Source organism: Monodelphis domestica, chromosome 8 (genome assembly GCF_027887165.1).
Source record: "Monodelphis domestica isolate mMonDom1 chromosome 8, mMonDom1.pri, whole genome shotgun sequence".
NCBI lineage: Eukaryota > Metazoa > Chordata > Mammalia > Didelphimorphia > Didelphidae > Monodelphis > Monodelphis domestica.
In genome coordinates, this window is record NC_077234.1 from 53,914,482 (window position 1) to 53,931,769 (window position 17,288).

The 17,288-nt window shown below is 35.2% G+C and overlaps 1 long non-coding RNA gene across 1 annotated transcript; it reads right to left on the reverse strand.

The window, feature by feature from the left end:
* Nucleotides 1-4,967: 4,967 nt before the first annotated feature.
* Nucleotides 4,968-16,875, reverse strand: LOC107649778 (uncharacterized). The gene is made up of 6 exons (XR_001624003.2): nucleotides 16,557-16,875; nucleotides 12,435-12,507; nucleotides 11,015-11,076; nucleotides 9,861-9,918; nucleotides 8,758-8,891; nucleotides 4,968-5,284 (listed from the first exon to the last, which is right to left on the reverse strand). It is a non-coding gene; the product is annotated as an uncharacterized LOC107649778 (long non-coding RNA).
* Nucleotides 16,876-17,288: the final 413 nt, after the last annotated feature.

Here is a 17,288-nt window from a genome sequence, read left to right on the forward strand (position 1 = left end):
GGACCAAAATACGCAAATGCAAAAACAGCCCGAAGCCTCAAAAAACAGGTCAGACCAAACTGAAAACCAGTCTTTAAAGGTCAGAATCAGGCAACTGGAAGACAATGATCTTGCAAAAGAGCAAGAATTAATAAAGCAAAGTCAAAAGACTAAGGAATTAGAAGGTAGTATAAAATATTTCACTGACAAGGTGACAGACCTGGAAAACAGAGGAAGAGGAGACAATCTGAGAATCATTGGTCTGCCAGAAAAGCCAGAAATAAATAGTAATCTTGACATCATAATACAAGATATCATAAAAAAAAAAAAAACTGCCCAGAGATTCTAGAACAAGGGGGGAGATACAGGCATTGAAAGAGTTCACAGAACACCCTCTACACTAAATCCCCAAAAGACAACTCCCAGCAATGTAATTGCAAAATTCCAAAGCTTCCAAGCAAAAGAAAAAATCTTAAGCCAGAAAAAGACAATTTAGAAATAAAAGAAATAAAGGAATGCTAATCAGGGTCACACAGGACCTAGCAATTTCCACTCTGAATGACCGAACAGCCTGTAACATGATATTCAGAAAGGCAAGAGAGCTGGGTCTACAATCAAAAGTGACTATATATTTCCAGGGGAAAGTATGAGCATTCAACAAAATACAAGATTTCCAAGTATTTGTAAAGAAAAGACCAGAGCTCTGTGGGAAATTTGACATCCAAACACAAAGAGCAAGAGAAACATGAAAAGGTAAATATGAAGGAAAGGGAAAAGGAAAAAAATATTATCTTTTTCTTTTATTCAAACTCTCTTATATAAGGACTACATTTATATCAAATGATATATATTAATATGTGCAGAAAATATAATGTGTAACTCTCAAAAATTGTATGCATCATTAAGAGTAGTAAGAAGAATCACACATAGAGAAAGTTTGGGGCATCAAGATGATATGGAGAAAGGGGTAAGAAAGAAAAAGGGGGGATCATTGACGGTAGTAAGATATACTCCAAGAAATAGGAAAAAAAAACTAAATAGAATATTTTTTTTCTCACACAAAGATACACATGGGAAGGGGAGGGGAAGAAAACTATAAGAAGGAGAGGAAGAGAGTTTTCACTTAAACCTTACTCTCAGTGAAATCAACTCTGAGAGGGAAAAGCTGACTCTTAACTGCTGGATTTTTCTTAAGAGAATTCCCCAGGTCCTTGTCTATAAGGGCTGAGGCCTATCCAGTTGAGGAATAAACTCCCCTGCCTGAGTTGAGTCAGGGGGCTTGAGATAAATTACTTAATATTTAGGCTACATATCATACCTTATCCTTGCTCTGATTTCTTACTTCACTCTTTCTACAATTTGTAAATAAATCCCTATGGAAATAATTAAATTCCTGGAGACTACACTCTTAAATAATCCAGTACATCCATTTTATAAATAGCCCCCTTTACCACTTATAATAGACAGAGTGCTAATGTGGGAGTTGAATATGATGGAGTGATATGAAAAAAAATTAAATTAAGGCACAAGAAAGAGAAATTCAGTGGGAGAAGGGGAAAAGGAAAACAGAATAGAGTAAATTATCTCACAGAAAAGAGACAAGAAAGAACTTTAACAGTGGACAAGAAGATGGGAGAGGTATGAAATTTATTTTTATTGTAATTGGCTCAATGAGGGAAAATATATACAATCATTTGAGTATAGAAATATATCTTAACCTACAGGAAATTAGGAGGGCAAAAGGATAAGAGAATGGGGTGGTTCTGATAGAAAAGAGAGCAAATTGAAGGAGGTTTATGTCAGAAATTTACCAAGGGAAATAGGATGTAGAGTAATACACAGTGATATTAACTAGAGATGTCTGAGGGTGGAGGAATTAGAATATTGGAGACTACATTTGGTTCCTATCCTAAATCTTCTTTCCTTAAATTCTTAGGTGATATATTTTCCACTCCTACCAATATGTCCACACCAGATTCATGGATTTCATGGGAGCATTTCTCTTCTTTTTTGGTTTTCCCTGTATATATTTTCCCACCGGAGGTGGTTCTTCTAGGTCATTCAAATTAGTTGGGAATGGTTGCTGAAATATTTAGAAAAGTAGGAGAGATATTAAAGAGAGAAGATTTGGTGATATTTGCTCAAAAATGAAATTTGAAAGTTTTTTTTCTCTCCACTTTGGAATTAAGGAAATAGAGGTCTAGAGAAAGTTAAACAACTAATTAATTGAAAATGTTGGAGATAAAGGCAATTCTTCTACTTCCATATAACTATATTTTCCTCTTCAGGGATTCTTAATCTGGAGCCTCTGAACTTCTTTTAAAAATATTTTGGTAGCAAGGTTTCTTTAGAGTGAATTTCCTTTGTAACCCTATGGATTAATTTTTATGAATTTAAAATTTTTCATCTGAGAAAGCTTCATTACTGGTTAAAGGGGCCTATGACAAAACAAATAAACAAACAACACTTTAAAAGGTTAATAATTACTATGCAATATAGACTAAGTGAAAATCTTTGGCATTCTCTCGTATTTTTGTGACACATCTCTTTGGACTGACTCTCTTCTTACCTTTATTTTATCACCTTTGTTTAATGTATCATCAGTCATGTCAACTCCCTATTCATATGTATACCCTAAGTATTTGTAGTCTCTTTTCTCTATGGAATCCTTTTTTGTAAGTTCACATTTCAACCCTTTGCAGATGTTGCCCAAATATGTATACCACTCCCATTCTCTCTTCTGAAATCAAGTCCACCATCGACCAGTGCACATTTGTTATTTCAAACTGAAATCTGCAGGCATCTCACATTCAACTTGATCAAAACAATATTCATTACTTTATCCTCTAAAACTTTATGTTTTACTCAGTTTCTGTTGAGAACATAATCTTTGTAGTTACCAACATTTACAGCATTAAAGTAGGTACTATATTATTCTTTTCTCTTCAATTATATATTATCCTCTCTTCATTCTACATCCTAGCCAAACTGGTTTGCTTTCTGTTTCTCATATATGATAATATGTCACAAGTTTCTGTATCTTTGCATAATTTATCCCCAGTACATGCTCTGATGAAACCCACCTCCTAAAATCCCCAGGTTTCTTCAAAATTAGCTCAAACAACATCCTATACAAGAAGTTTATACTAAACCTCTAAAGTGCCATTACCCTCGTCCCCCTCAAAAAAATCAATGCACATATTTCATAATTAATTTCCTTTGTAATATGATGTAATCTCCTTGGTGATAGAAAATGTTTCATTTTTCCTTCTTATCTTTAGCACATAGTACAATTCCTGATACATATTATGTGCTTAATATTTATTTTTATTGGATTCCATTCAATTATTTTTCCCTTTGATTAAATTAAGTTTAGTCCCTTAAAGGATATAGCATGTACCAAAAAAGTAAATAGAAGATAATCTAAAGAGATAGAAAAGTATGCCAAATTAGGGAAGCCTTTCTATAGTGGATGACACCTGATTGTAGACTTGAGTAAAAACAACTAATCTGAGAGGTAGAGATGAGGAGTACTTGTATTCTAGGTGTAAAGGTCAGCATTTGAGAATATAGATATTGGAGATAAAATAGTAAGTTTGGTGAACAGCCAAGAGGCCAGTTGGTTTATAACATTCAAAGAGTTACAGGGAAGAATATGAAATTATTTTGATTATCCTAGTACCACAGAATGTAATAAATGGTACAAGATGGGGAGATTATGAAATGTTTTGGACTTCAGAGAAGGAAAAAGACCATTTTTGTTGGAAGAATGGGGAAATGATATGAACTTGGAGTAATTTTTGTAGCTGTGGTATTGTGGGGTGTATCATTTCTTAGCTCAATGTTTGACATGTGCAAAGTTTCTTTTTTTTTTTAACCCTTACCTTCCATCTTAGAGTGAATACTGTGTATTGGCTCCAAGGTGGTAGAAGAGTGGTAGGGCTAGGCAATGGGGATCAAGTGACTTACCCAGGGTCACACAGCTGGGAAGTGTCTGAGGCCAGATTTGAACCTAGGACCTCCCATCTCTAGGGCTGGCTCTCAATCCACTGAGCTACCCAGCTGCCCCCCATGTGCAAAGTTTCTAAGAGGACGAAGGGAAGTATATGTCCAGAGAATGGTTTGGCTGGGAAGTCATGGGAGATGAGTTATAGGAAAGATGGTACAAGGATTTATTGTTGAGGGCTATAAAACATTAGTCTGAGGAATAAAGGCATAATATGGTAAATGGTGAGTAGCCAGATACGTTTAGGAGACAAAAAAGTGGTATGATAATTCTCTCTTAAGATTAATTTGATCCCATGTACATAGGATAGATTGTAAAGTGGGAGAAGGAATACATTAGTGTATGAATTGATAAATAAGAAAGTATTTATCAAACAATATCTTCCCATCACTGCATTAAGCAGTGGACATTTTGCCCTTCTATAGTTTTCATTCTAATACGGGGAGATAATATACACAGAAATAGGAGCCCAGGGGAGAATACTTTTTTTCTGGGAAGTTACTGATGGTGAGGCAAAGAATGGAATAATGGGCAAGTCAATTGACATATCTTTCCCAGTGTAAAAAATAGACTCGAATACAGGACTACAATCCCCACAAGCCTTTGCTCCACTTCACCAAAATGCTTTGTAATCTCACGGGAATTCTGAGGTGGGCCGAGATCGAGGAAGGATTTAAGCTGGTGGCAAAGGTTTTGGGGCTCTCTCTCGCCTCTTTTGGACTTCCGTTTTGGAGCAGATGCTTCTCTTCTGTGATGTGAGGTTATCTGGCCTAGGCCTCTGGCCTAGGCACGTGTTTTTTTTCTTATTCTGTATTTTCTTTAATCTTTAACCTTTAATAAACCTCTAAAAAAATATAATACTCCTTGCAGAGAGAAACTAATTTCTACCTGCCTCAGTCTCCCTATATTCCTAAATTTTAATCTTTACACCAGAAGCAATGGTAGTATTCATTTGACTATAATTAAGAATTGGGATGAGAGAGAGAGAGAGAGAGAGAGAGAGAGAGAGAGAGAGAGAGAGAGAGAGAGAGAGAGAGAGAGAGAGAGAGAGAGAATGTATGTGTTTTGAAGGGAAAAAGTAGGAAAGGTGAGTACAAAGGCAGCAAGGGGGGGGAGTGAATTTAAGAGGATGCAAAGGCAGCAAGGGGGGGGGAATGAATTTAAGAGGATGACTGTCTTTGGATGAAATGAGTTCTTTCCAATTATAACTGTGAATTTCCAGAGTAAGAGTTCAAAGATCGTTCCAGTGCACATTCTATGGTTAGGTAGGCAGGTACAGCATCCAGGGCAAACAGGTGGCTGAAAGAAAAAAAGAACCCATTTAAGGACACTCCTTAGGAGTATTTCACTAATTCTCAAGAAAAGTAATGAAGACAACTAATTAAATTGTAGAATAGTATAGTACCATGGTGGCAAACCTAAGGGACACATGCCAGAGGAGACACTCAGAAACCTCTCTGTGAGCACACTTGCTATCACTCCAAAACACAGTTCACCAGAGTTTCTTACTCAAAAGTCAGAGGGTTGTGGGGCTCAGGTGCTACGCTGCCGTTCACCTGAGGACATCACTCACATCAACTACCCCTCTAAAATGTTCCCCATCAGTGGTATAGAGAACAGGATATCTAGCATACTGATTTAATTACTCTAGAGTACTTCTAGAGTAGAAAATAACTTACCAATGAAGATTATCATCTTCTCAGCAATTTTTAATCATCTTAGATATTTTTAAGAATCCCTATGAAGTTAAGTAACTTGTCCAGGGTCACAACACCAATATGTGCTAAAGAGAATACTTGTTCTCGGGTTTTGCTGTTTCTGAGGCTAGTTCTCCCTCTATAACAGTGACAGCATACATACCAATGATGGCACACATTTCACTCTCTGTGGACATGCATGCCGTCCTCCCCCTCATCCCAGAGCTTGTTACTAGAATGGCAGAAGGACTTGCGCAGAGATGGTGGCCTCCCCCTCTCTTCTTCTCTTCTGCATAGCAGTCCAATGGGAGCACACAGAGAAGGTGAGTGACTCACAGGTAGCAGAGCTAGAGGGGAGCAGAGCCCTTGGGCCACTCATGTCCCCTTCTCTACTCTCACTAAGGACATTCCTCAACTCACCTGCCCCTCTGCCAGTGCCCCCAGTGGGAGTGCTTACTCTCTCCCCTGTTCCTGGTAAGGGGGCTCAAGGCAGGGAACACCTGGCACTCAGGAGTGGGGTAGGGCACTTTTTTGCTATCACTGATCTATAACATGTCACTTCTGTAAAGTCAGAGAGAAAAGAAAACAGGATACAAGAAATAATAGAGAGATAGAATGAGTAGATTTTCCTAAATCCCTCCCCTCCTTGGGGACAAGTAAGAGGCATATGACAAAAAATATGTCAAAATTTGGAGGAGGCTTATCTTCTTACAATTAATAGGGAAGTCAAGAGAAGGAGGTAATTTGGGAGAAAATGATTAATTTGGTACTAGATATATTGTTGATATTCGGAGAGGATATCCAGGGGGAAATTCAATAGGAATTTGGAAACATGAGCCTAATGTTCAGGAGGAAAGTAGGTACTAGCAACAGAGATTTGGGCATTGAAAATTTAAACTACTTCAAAATATTACTAGGTTAGGTCCTATTCACGTACATAGACATTAATCAATTTCAGCCAAGATCTGCAAAACTTTTGCTGAGATCTGCACACATTCTGGAAAATTACATCTAAGTTTGGGCCAAGTTGCAGCTGCTTTTAGGTCAGATCTGGGCCAAGAATCATGCAAATTGTGGCTGAGTTATGATTTGCAGTGGAAACTATGTGAAATTGGGTGACTTGTCTGATTTTGATCTACAAACAGGAAAGCGGGTTACTTGTTCTCCCCTGAAAATGTTCATCTATGTTTAAAATAAACTAAAACTAAAAAGAAATACTTTCTGTATTATGATATGTACATACACACAGGTTTATTAAAATAATAAAAACTAAGCTTAAAATTTGTCTGATTATGCAAATTGCCAACTGTTGATCAAGTCTTCCAAGTTTCACCATGTTCCCCTCCCCTTTTAACTTTTAAATATTTATATAGCCTTTCTTCTATTCTACATTTTGAAGTGCCTCCTATTTCTTCGATCTTTCTAGGAGACGAGTGAATTATGCATTCATAAATCTCCCCCCCCCAACTTTTTCTCCTAGGCTAATTTACTATTACAGTGCTTAATCTTGGCACATTCCTGACCATTCTAAAACCTCCATGCTAACAGTTTCAGACTTCTAGAGGGTGTGAATATTGTGAATGGCAATAAAGATCACATCTTACATATATCTCTATTTGTCAATTCAGTCATTTTTACATGATCAGAACACTAGGTTCATCTAAAATGAGAATACTTGACACTGTGAGTTACAAAATGTGTGTGGGAACTACATCCCCCAGCATGCCTCAGGAGTCCCTCCTCTACTTCAGGGTCAGGGATTGGTCTATATAACGACCAATCCCTGACCTAGGAAGGGAGGCTCTCTCTCCTGAATGAGGGTGGTGAATGGGGTTAGTAGAAGTGAAAGTGTTAGTGAATTTCAGTGGGGGACCCTCAGCTTGCTTTTGCTTTCAAATAAAGCTTTAGAAAAATCAGACTGAGAAGAGTTTTTCTTTTTAACTTTCCTCAACTGTAAAATAGTATAAAAATGGTCATGCATATTTTAGAAGTATGGATTCTTCTAAAATGATTAATTCATGAATTATGTATTTTAAAATATTATTGAGTCACAATGAGGTTTATAGATTGATGATATGCTTGAAAAGAAACTTGAAAGTTATATATATATATATATATTGTTTATAAAATTAGCCTTTTTTATGATCAAATGTTTCATTTAAAAGAAAAAGCTACATGTATACATTTATAGTTGTCAGAATATTCTGAGGCAGCATTGGCCAAGTATTGGCACATGTGTGAAGCTAGCATGGGGGAACTTCTCCATTCCTCCTCTTGCCAGTGCCCAAGGACATTTTTTGCATGTCCCATTCCTCTTTCTAGCTGCCCAAAGAGAGCACTTCCTAATGCAGGAGGCTTACTGGTAGCTTGAAGTTGCAGTTTGGGCACATGAACTCAAAAATGTTCTCCAACGCGTCCTAAGGTATGGTTGCTTGAATTTTGGGTCACTGGGTGCCCAAATAGTTTGTATTGCTGCTGTTTAGAAGTCCTTCTGTTCTTTGTATTTCTACAATTTGCCCAAGTCATTCCCTTTCTGACTGTTCTATTCAATTCCCTTTTAGCAACTAACTTCTAGACATCAGCATTCATAGACAGAAGGTGCAGTCATTTCTTTAAGGGAATACACCTCACAATAGAAATTTGGATCTTAGGAGATCTATTCCTAGGGTAAAGGATGCATTTTTTCTGAAGCAAAGAGTTGGGCAAAGATAAACACATAAAGAGGAATATCTAGTTTGTTAGTTATACACAAAATAAAACTACAAGGCATAGCTATAAATCTCTGTGTAGTGGTTGTAAGCCTTAAATGTTATAATAATCAATCAGCTGCTTTGAGGGTGATGATGTGGCAGAGCAAGAAGAGAAATGTAAATGCCATGGTTTCCAGAAGTCTTATAAAAGCTTTTACGAATGGATGCAAACTGTCAAAAACAGAACCAGAGCAATCTACCTTAATATCAACATTACAAGAATGAGCGATTTGATTTATATGAACTGAAAAATGAAGTGAGTATGAACAGATTAACAATTAGACGAATGGCCACAAAGATGAGGAAAAAATAAATAGATCCATACCACAGTACCAGCATGGGAAAGGCTGCTTTCTGGAAGACTTGTTGTCCCTTATTGAGTCCCAGAATACAGATTCAGGGCCAGTTTGCACACAGGATTTGTGTTTCAGGGTAATGAGCAGCTACATGCCCTCTGCACTGTAAGGAGAGAAGAGTAAGTTGATCAGGAAGAAGCAGTAGTGCGAATCACGGATCACATATCAAGAACAGAAGTTTCACTTCTAATTTCTAGTCTAGTCTGAACCCTGCAAAGGAATCAGAAGCTTAGGGATACTAAACCAAAGGGGACCCTACAATTCTTTCATTCTTTACAAGTAGAACTTCTTTACTTTATTGTGAGTGCAGCAATAGTTTTCTATACCTTAGCTCCAGACCCATCTGAAGAACATGTAGATAACACAATGGGGACATCAATCAAACTTGACTATATCATACTACTTTTTTTTTGAGGCCTGAAAGGTAGCAAGACTCCAGTCTAAGCTATCTCTGAAATTCTTCTTTTTCTTTCTTTCTTTCTTTCTTTCTTTCTTTCTTTCTTTCTTTCTTTCTTTCTTTCTTTCTTTCTTTCTTTCTTTCTTTCTTTCTTTCTTTCTTTCTTTCTTTCTTTCTTTCTTTCTTTCTTTCTTTCTTTCTTTCTTTCTTTCTTTCTTTCTTTCTTTCTTTCTTTCTTTCTTTCTTTCTCTCTCTCTTTCTCTCTCTCTTTCTCTTTCTTTCTTTCTCTTTCTTTCTTTCTTTCTTTCTTTCTTTCTTTCTTTCTTTCTTTCTTTCTTTCTTTCTTTCTTTCTTTCTTTCTTTCTTTCTTTCTTTCTTCTTCTTCTTCTTCTTCTTCTTCTTCTTCTTCTTCTTCTTCTTCTTCTTCTTCTTCTTCTTCTTCTTCTTCTTCTTCTTCTTCTTCTTCTTCTTCTTCTTCTTCTTCTTCTTCTTCTTCTTCTTCTTCTTCTTCCAAGAATCCAAGAATACCACTTTATTTTTTCCTGACAGGTTTTTATTTTATTTTATTTTTTCATTTTATTGTTATTGGCATGCAAAACACACACTCCCATCTTGATTATTGTTATAAGAAAATATTCATACATAACCAAAACCCCCAAAGAAAATCATACTTACAAGCATGTGAAAGATGACATCAACAGTTCTGTCTCCTAATTAATCTTTCAGGATTGTCCTGAAAATTGCATTGCTGTTAGTAGCCATTATTTCACAAAATAATCATTATATTATATTGCAGTTAACTGCATGCAATGTTTTTTTCAAGTTCTGCTTATTTAGCTCTGCATCAATTCCTGCAGATCTTTCCAGAATTTTCTTAAATCATCTTGCTTATCATTTCTTAAAGCACAATAGTATTCCATCACCATCATATACCATAATTTGTTCATACATTTTGCAATTGATGGACATTCCCTCTATTTCTAATCTATGCCACTACAAAAAGATCTGCTATAAATATTTTTTGTGCAGGTAGGTCTTTTCTCCTTTTTTATTATCTCTTTGGGATATAGACCCAGTAGTGGTGATCAAAGAGTATGCACAATTTCATACCCTGTTGGCAGAGTTACAACTTGCCCTCCAGAATGGTTAGTTCAGTTTATAACTCTACCAACATAGTATTAGTGACCCAATTTTGCTATATCCCTGCTAACATTTATCACTTTCCTTTATTGCCAAATAGGTCAATCTCAGTATTGCTTTAATAGCATTTCTCTAATCATGAGTGATTTAGAACATTTTTTCATATGATTATTGATGACTTTGAATTCTTCCTCTTAAAATTGCTTGTTTTATATAATTTGATTATTTAATTGGTTTATATATTTATAAATATGATTTAGAAATAGAAATAATCTATTGGTCACCTCTTGAAAGGAACTGCCAAATGAAAACTCTCTGCAATAGTAGAGTCAATGTCAAAAAACAATAATTAAGTAGCTAGTAGGAAAGAATTAAAGTACTCAGGAGCCACAGAGATAATTCACTATTAGTAGCCACCTAGACATGAAGAACATATAAAAGGATATAGACATACAGCTAAAATATCCATCAAAACTGAGTATATCGCAGAGAATAAATAAATCTTTAATTCAAGACTTCTATGCATTCCCAAAAGAAAGAACCAGAGTGCATTACATTTACATTTAAAATACAAGAATTCAGAGAAATTTAAGAAGGAAAATATGAACTAACAATAATAAGGGACTAAGCAAAAACAATTTCTTTTTTCAAATATGTTTTAAATTAGATATATCTCATCTGAATCTTACCATAATCCTGTGGGATTCCAATTAGATAAGGCTTGAGTGTAGTTCTGCTCTGCCTTGACTATCTAAAGAAAAATGAATAGGAAGAGGACAGAGGAATATACTGGTAGTGGGAGAAAAAGTAAGGTTAGAGATCATTTTTCTATGTAATCAAGATGAACAAACCAGGGCAGGGTGTTGAACAAAGTAACTGAGAGCACTTCACTCTCATCTGAACACACACACACACACACACACACACACACACACACACAGAGTTGGATACAGAAATACATTTCACTCAACAAGGAAATGGGGAAGAAAAGGGAAAAGGAAAAGGATGAATTGCAGGGATAGTACATTAAGGGATGGATTAATCCTAAGCAAACAAACTCTAAGGATAAACATAAATATTTACAGCTTTTTTTTTCAGATGACAAAAATAGAAATCTATAGGAGTATCCACAATTTGGACCATGGCTGAATAATTTATTTTATAAAATATAATAAAATTCTATTATGCTACAAAAATTATGAAGAAGCTGATTTTAGAGAAATCTGGGAAGATTTATATGAACTGACACAAAATAAACAGAATCGGAAGACATATTTTAAAATGGCAAACAATTTTGAAAGAATTAGAGACCATTATGATCAGAGTAAGAATCAACCACAATTCCAGAGAACAAATGACAAAGCATGTTACCCTTCAGTCAGTCAGGATACAGAAAACATGCAAAAATTTAAAGTAGACAGTCTTCTGAACACCAATCTTCTCATGTAACTGTTCATCTATGTATTAAAAAATTAATTGTCCAGTTTAGAAGACTTTTTTTTCCTTTTCCATTCTTCTCACTATAACTATCTTCTCTAAACTACTTCATTCCTCATAAGATAAAAATGGCCTATCACACTTTAAAATGTCACCTCTTTGAAGGGATTTGAATTTAAAAAAATCTCTTTAGCTAATAAAAAATGTCCTGGGGTGCTAGGTCTAGAGAAGTGAGGTCTTGTTTTTAAATCTGGCTTCATACATATCCTGAGTGTAGAAACCTGGACAAGTCATTTAATTCCAATTGCCTAGCCTTTATCACTTTTCTGTCTTGGAACTGATACGTATTATCAATTATAAAACAGAAGATACGTTTTTTTTAAAAAGTCCTATCAAAGAAAATCTTGGGAGATTAGTCTCCTATAAGGTCAGAACACACAGACATTAGACTTTTCTTTTGGTTAACTTAACTTGTTCCATCTTCCCCTTGGAATAGTCTATTTAGAGACAACCAACACTATCATGTTGTGGACAAATATATGATAAATGCCACTTTGCTTATGAGAAAACATGAAATTTTGCTTAAAATATTTATAATTAAATTGTCTTAATATATAGAAGACAAGCAAATTGTCAGTGTCAAGTTGAGTTAATAAGTGTTTGAATACTTACTGTATTCCAGGCACTGTACTAAAGTCTTGAGACAAAAAAAAAATCCAGTCATAATTGTCGAGTAGTTTTCATTCTAATGGGGGAACATAACACATAGAAAACATATATATATATATATATATATATATATATATATATATATATGTATATATATATATGTCTAGTTAGATAGACTGATAAATAGATAGATAGATAGATAGATAGATAGATAGATAGATAAAATAATTCTTAAGTTGTCAATCAGTGACCAAAGTGTTGCCCCTTACTTTATAGTCATGAACACAAAAATTAACAGTTCTCCAAGGGTTTCAGGAATAAATTTCAAGGGACATGTGAATTTTATTTTAAAATATTTTGAAAATGATTTAAAAAATAATTGTTTCCTTTGTATTTTTATTAATTTTATGCGTTTGGAAATGTTTTTCAAAGAATGTGTCTTTCACAGCATTATTATAATTTTCATTGTTATTATAAGAAGTGGTGTGTTGTTTTTCTTATTATTTCTTACACTGTGTCAACCTCCTAGTTTCAGGTCAAGGCTGTGGAAAAAAGACAGGATCTGACCCCATAAAAATTTTCCCTTTCACCCCCAACCCAAGAGACTAAAGAACAATTTCTTCTAGATTATAGTTGATGTCAGAATCTAGGGGCCAACAACCCCATCCACATATGAATAATGCTGCAGAGCTTAATTCTGGCACGAAGTCCCAATCCAAAGTATAAGCATGAACAAAATGAAATAAAAAACACCAATTATTTGGAAAGCATATTATGGATGAAAAGACATTCAAAATGCAATTCCAGAGGAAAAATAACTACAAAATAATGATGATTAGATCTTCAGAAAATGAATAAAATGGATTGGCTATACGGAATCCATCAATGGATGAAAGAAATAAATGAAAAGATAGGGAAATACAGGAAAAAATTAAATTAGAATATTGGGAAAGAGAATTAACATAAACTTATCCATAGTAACATTCTATTCATTGATTTGTTCACAGCAAGTTTCAGTGAACTCTTGGAAGCTTAGTTTGGTTCCTTACATTTAAACATCTACCTGCTTTTGCTTCTTGACTAAATTTTGTATATAGATATTTAAGATTATGAGTTTTGCTTTCTGTCTTTTTCATGAGTAAACTTCTAGGTATTTTAGACATTTTTCTTCCTTAATTGTATTTCTTCATAGTATTGAGTTAATTGACTGTACTTTGTAGTTTTATTCCTTCATCATCAATTTTTAGTATCTCATTGCATAGTGTTGGAATTAGAGCCAAGAAGGCATAGACACTTACTCTTTGTATGATCCTGAGAATGTCATTTAAGTCCTTTTATGCCTAGAATATATATATATATATTTGAAAATTATGGTGTGTAAAATAAAATATACTTTTGAATAAGATAAGTAAAACTTCTTACAAGTTCTAAAGCTCTACATAATTTTGAGCTTTGGTTATTGCTTCCTAAATTAGTACATATTAGTAAATTTACATTTACAGTTTTGAAAGAAATATAGCAAATCCATTCTAATCAGTATTTGTGATATTTCTTTCTCTCCCAGTTAGAGATCTTTCATGTCTACATTTTAACCTGAAGTACAGAAGTCTTAAATCCATTTTCAGACATCTCATTTTTTGGCAGTTATTCACTTTTTTCTAAGTCCATTTTTTTCCTCTTATGCATTCCTCCTCCAGTGAGGCAGACAATTAGCAGAAACAATGAGAAGACTGCGTCTGGTTTCCCGGTGATCTTCCATTTCTTGTGTCCTGTATACTGCAAATAGTTTTTGAGGAAATAAATGCCTCTGGCACTCCTGGTCCATGGAAGAACTGGAACAGAGATAATGATTCCACTAGTTACTAGCATTTCCCCAAGAACAATCAGAATATTTTAAAAAGATTATTATTCCTTACAATCTAGGACACTGAATATGGCTACAGATTATTTTGGAGGATGCAGAACAAATCACACCTATGCCCCCCCCATATATTATCCATAGGCAATCAATGCAATGTGCTGAGGTCTTTCCTATAGATGCCTTTTCATGGCAAAATTCTTAATTAGCGATGTGAAATGATTTAGTTTTACAGAAATAGAATTGTAAATAGAAAACATGTGAGGATTCAGAGAAGGAAATTCAGAGAAGGACAGATAGAAGGTAATAGGAAGGGAGAAAGGCAAATAGAGAAACAGAAAAGTTATTTAGTACTTTGTACATGTTAGCTCATCTTCTTTACATAAACACACTCTCCACACTCATTCATGGCAGATGGATGTTATCATTACATTTTTGGAATTATTGAAGCTCAGAGAAGTTAGGAAAAGTCTCTCTGGTTATATAATTTGTAACCATGAGGACGCCTAAAATTTCAGTTCTCACTTGACCTCAGCTTCAAAATGCTTCCATGTCACTGTTCTTATAAACTGACTATTATCAAAGGAAATGAAGAACAAATGGCTTGAATGGGAGGGACAACAGCAGAAAATGTCTATGGCATACCAAGATAATATTTTTTAGAGATGCTAACAGTTTTGGACACACATATTTTACTACTGTCGTTAAAATATCACATACATAACCTCTTAGCCATATTCTGTGCTTGCTTACATGAGCTGTAGTCAATTGCACAATATCATATAAATGACCACTATAAAATAAAATCACTTAATAAAATTGTATTTTAATGATCTTCTCAGTAGAAATTCAATAGTTTCAAAATCCTATTATTTCTTTTGATTTTAGCTTAAGAAATATTAAAATTGTGAGTTTCTGACAGCTTCCCAGGCCAATTATTCAATAGCATCATGAAATGTGGGAACAGAGTGACAGATTTACCATTAAATACAAATTCTGCGTTAACTAACATTGATCCAAAACAAGATTTTTTATAAAAGATACTTTTTCTATAAAAATATATACAATGGAGTTTCAGAGAGCCCAAAAGAAGAAAAATACAATTTGAATGTGTTCTGTGCCCCAGGGCTCTGAAAGGCACCATGACTCATGTGGACCTAGTCTGTACTCTAATTATACATACAGATTTTAAAAAGGATTGGTTTGATTTTTAATTTTTTTTACTTAGAATATTTTTCCATAGTTACATGATTCATGTTCTTTCTTTCCCCTCTTCGCTTCCCCCTCCCAGAGCCGACAAGCAATTCCACTGCGTTATACCTGTATCATTATACAAAACCCATTTCCATGTTATTCATATTTGCAGTAGAGCTATCTTTAACATCTAAACCCTAATCACATCACCATCCAAGCATGTGATCAATCCTATGTTTTTCCTCTGCATTTCTGCTCCCACAGTTCTTTCTCTAGATATGGATAGTGTTCCTTCCTATAAGTCCCTCAGAATTGTCCTGGATCATTGCATTGCTGCTAGTAGAGAAGTCCATTACATTTTATTGTGCCACGGTGTATCAGTGTCTGTGTACAATATTTTCCTGGTTCTGCTCCTCTCTCTCTGTATCACTTCCTGGAGGTTGTTCCAGTCTCCATGGAATTCCTCCACTTTATTATTCCTTTGAGCACAATAGTATTCCATCATCAACATATACCACAATTTGTTCAGCCATTCCCCAATTGAAGGGCATCCCCTCATTTTCCAATTTTTGGCCACCACAAAGAGTGCAGCTATGAATATTCTTGTACAAGTCTTTTTCCTTATTATCTCTTTGGGGTACAAACCCAGCAGTGCTATGGCTGGATCAAAGGGCAGACAGTCTTTTAGCACCCTTTGGGCATAGTTCCAAGTTGCCCTCCAGAATGGTTGGATCAATTCACAACTCCTCCAGCAGTGTATTAATATCCCAAGGGTAGGGGAGCTACACTCAAGGGTTTCATTGCTCCCTTTGTTCAATATATTTTCCTCCTAAGGAGGCTTAGTAGGCTTCCTTTTGTTAAATACTAGAGGCTTTGAGTATCTGTTTTCATACTTCAATCTCAAACCTGAAATTCCAGACTGGCCTGAACAATGCCCGTCTCCTAACGTGGTAGAAATGAATCTGGATCTTACAAATTGAAGAAGCTTTTTCTCTGGTGAAATGGAGGAGGAAGAAAAGTACAAGGTATATTTTGGATTGCCACACATACAAACAATGCATTTTGTCTCTTACCCCACAAGCAAAGTGTTCTTTCTCAATTTCCTATTTCTGTTGATGTTCTTCCTGTCACTGAGGCATAAAATCTCATGATCTCCTCTAACACTTTCTCCTCCATTGCTCTTGGCACTATATCCATTAACAAATACTGCACTTCCACAAGAGCTCTTTCATTACCCATGCCTTTTCACTGCCATTTTTGATGTGCCAGGATAGATGGTGACCACCTCTCACATTGACTCAATTACTGACTTTGATTAAATTGACTAACAACTCTTTCACTGGTGCCATTGCATATCTTATTTTCAACAACTTTGCACATAGATTTTAGAACTCTAAAGCAATACAAACATAGAATGGATAATGCCATAGAATGAAAAGACATATGAACCAGTGGTGTGATATCATTGATATAAGAACTCCCAGGTGATGAGAAACCCACTGCCAACCCAGACTAAGAGAGGATGAGAAGTGCTAAGGACCGTATAAGTAGGACGTGTCCCAGGTGAGATTTGAACCAAAGGATTAAAATGGAATGCTAATAATAAGACTCTCATTTCATGCCTTGAAAAAGGTAGACAAATAACTGGCACAGTAATACAGTCCAATAAAATATCTTAATGGAATGAAAATGCCAAATTCCATTTGAATTAAAACCTCAATGGCTATGAAATAGTGCTTCAATTCACCTTTAGGTAGGGGAATATTTCCAGGGTCTGGCTTTTGTTGAGGGTAATGGATAACAGA